Source organism: Apium graveolens, chromosome 8, assembly GCF_009905375.1.
Source record: "Apium graveolens cultivar Ventura chromosome 8, ASM990537v1, whole genome shotgun sequence".
Taxonomy (NCBI): Eukaryota; Viridiplantae; Streptophyta; class Magnoliopsida; order Apiales; family Apiaceae; genus Apium; species Apium graveolens.
Window position 1 is genome coordinate 105761931 of NC_133654.1, and position 3431 is coordinate 105765361.

A 3431-nucleotide genomic window follows, 5' to 3' on the forward strand; every position below is an offset into this window, starting at 1 on the left:
ACTGTATTAATTGCTTTTAAATGCTTCATATGATACATAGAGATGTATAATGCTTAGACTAATGTGCTATATATTATAACATGCCTACCTTGATGTTTATATATGTGATATATGCTTAGTTTATCATGCGATGATAGATTTAGGTGAACTTAAATAAATATAAGGCGTTTGTTAGACAACCTAGTATAGTGAAATTGTTTCATAACCTTAATAATAATATTATGAATACAATCATGAGATTCTTGTGTTTATGAAACACGTAATTGAATATGAATTTTCGATATGAGAGAAAGGATGATTCTGTCAACAACAGATTTCTATCTGTAAGAAAGGGTTATTAAGTGACGCCTCTTGACAATGCTCCACCTGATCTGGGAATCATCTGATTATTGATTATTGATTTGAAATATTTAATTTAAAAGGAAGAATTTCTTTATAATATGATTATGATTGTAACGTAATATAATCCCTCTAAAATTAAATAATATCAAGTAGTAATTGGCCAATGATACAATGGGCTTGTGTCGGTCATAGCCTTCCAATATGATAGAAAGTAGTTCTTATTTTTGAATCATTGTCGGTTCGTGCTACAGCCGAGGGCTTTGATTTTGAAATAAGAAATACTTGTCTATTACATAGAGATGTGTACATTGAATAAGAATCTAAAGGTCGGTACGTGCTACAGCCGTGGGCCTTTGTGGACTGATTCAACTGTACGGAATATTGGGTTAGACTTGACTTAGAATATTGAGTTTGTCGTGCTACAACCGAGACTCAATTATTCAAGAGGCTAAAGTTTGATTAGGGAATAACATGAGATGTAATTGACAAGAGTTGTCTGCCTATTGAACATTGCATGGCGGTTTATGCTACAGCCGGGGTTGTGTAATGGAATGTAGGATCCCTATTCCCACTAGCATTATGAATGCTTAATTTTTCACGTAGGGGGTTGAATAAATTAGGTAAACTAGTGGGAGCCACTTATGAATAAAGACCCGATTCATATAGTTTTTTGAAATGAAATCGAATATTTGCTAAGTGTTGTTATGTGTTTATCATTTACAGATTTACTTTGTACGTTATGTCTTCTGCACTATCACTCAGGAGCATACTAGATGCTCATAAATTGACTGGTCCTAATTATGCTGACTGGCTTCGAAACTTGAGAATTGTTCTCAGGATTGAGAAGCTGGAATACGTGATTGACTCACCTAAGCCTACTGAACCTGCTAGTGATGCACATAATGATGAACATGTTGTGTATCGTAAGTGGATAGATGATGCAAATGTTGCTCAATGCATCATGCTAGCTTCTATGAACATTGAGCTACAGAAGCAACATGAGCATATGGATGCTCACACTATCCTCATGCATCTACAAGAGTTGTATGATGTGGCAAGGAGGACAGCTCGATATGAGATATCGAAGGAGCTGTTCGGGTGTAGGATGTCTGAGGGATCATCTGTGAATGACCATGTACTTAAGATGATCAATTTGATTGAACTTCTTGGACAACTTGGTTTTGCCATGGATGGGGAGCTGAGCCAAGACTTGGTCTTGCAATCACTTCCGAGTTCGTTCTCGCAGTTTGTTGTGAACTTTCACATGAATAAGTTTGATGTCAGCCTGCCTGAACTCCACAACATGTTGAAGACTGCGGAATCGAATTTTCCCCTAAGAAGAGTTCTGTTCTTCTAATTGGTGAAGGTTCCAATCTTAAGAAAAGGAAGAGGAACTCTTCCAAGAAGAAGAAAGTAGGTGAAGAAAAGCCGGTTCCACCAAAAGCTGAAGACCCCAAGAGCAAAGTTGTTTGCTTTCACTGTAACAAGGTGGGGGCACTGGAAGAGGAACTGCAAAGTTTACCTTGCAGAATTGAAGAAGAAGAAGGGTAGTGAGACTACCGCTTCTGATTCAGGTATGTTCATGTTAGAAGTGAATATGTCATTAAATCAAATTTCCTCATTGGGTATTGGATACCGCCTGTGGTTCTCATATCTGCAATTTGTTGCAGGGACCAAGGAGAAGTAGGACTCTTGAGGAGGAGGAGGTGATTCTACTGATGGAGCAAGAGTTGCTGCTGAAGATGTAGAATCATTTCATTTACATATGCCTACGGGAAAGACTATTGTTTGAAATAATTGTTATTTTGTTCCCTCGATTGTGAGGAATATTATTCCCATGTTAGACTTGGCTGGATTTCATTTATTATTGAGAATAATGAATGTTCTATTCTTAGAGATAATATTCTTTATGGACGTGGTGCTTTAAATAATGGTCTGTATATATGTGACATAATTTACTTCAGATTGAACAAACTAATAAAAGAAAAGGGATGATGAAAATCTCACTTTATAGTGGCACTGCAGTCTCCATTTAGTAGACATGGAGAGAGGACTGCAAATTTGCTAGGAATGGTACACACGGATGTATGCAGACCAATGTCTAAGCAAGTCATGGGTGGATTTTCATACTTCATTACTTTCATAGATGATAGATCTAGATTCGGATATGTGTTTGATGAAACACAAGTCTGAGGCCTTTGAAAAGTTCAAAGAGTATAAGTATGAAGTGGAGAAACAAACCAAACATAGTATTATAATTCTTTGATTAGATCGAGGTGGTGAATACTTTAATGGAGTGTTTCTAGATTTTCTCAAAGTAAATTGTATAGTCTCTCAGTGGACGCCTCCAGATTGGTATCTGAAAGGAGAAATCGAACTTTGTTAGACATAGTTCGGTCCATGATGAGCTATGCAAATCTTCCAGTATTCCTATGGGGTTATGCATTGGAAACCTCAGCATATTTACTGAATAAGGTGCTTTCCAAATCTGTTCCTCAAACTCCGTATGAGATATGGAAAGAAAGGAAACCGAGTCTTAAACACGTTAAGATTTGGGGATGTCCAGCTTATGTCAAGTAAGTTGACCCAGATAAGCTGGAATATCGATCCGTAAAATGTAGTTTTGTGGGATATCCTAAAGAGACTTTAGGGTATTACTTTTACACCGATCATCAGGTGTTTGTCTCCAGACATGCTACCTTCTTGGAAAAGGAGTTTATCCTTGAAGGAAACAGTGGGAGCAAAATTGAATTTGATGAAGTTCAAAAAGCACAAACTACTACGGATCAAGTGGAAACACCTGTTCTGACTGAACAACTTTTTATGGAACAGCCCATTCATAGATCAGGGAGAGTGTCTCGCCAACCTGAGAGGTAATATGGCCTTGTCATTGAGAATGACAATGAGTTGTCGATCATTGATGATGACGACCCTGTGACCTATAATGAGGCTATGAGTAGTGTTGACTCAGAGAAATGGCATAGTGCCATGAAATCCAGAAAGAAATCTATGTATACGGGATACAAAAGAATGATTAGAGCAGATGGTCAGGTGGAGACCTTTCAGGCCAGGCTTGTGGCAAAAGAATT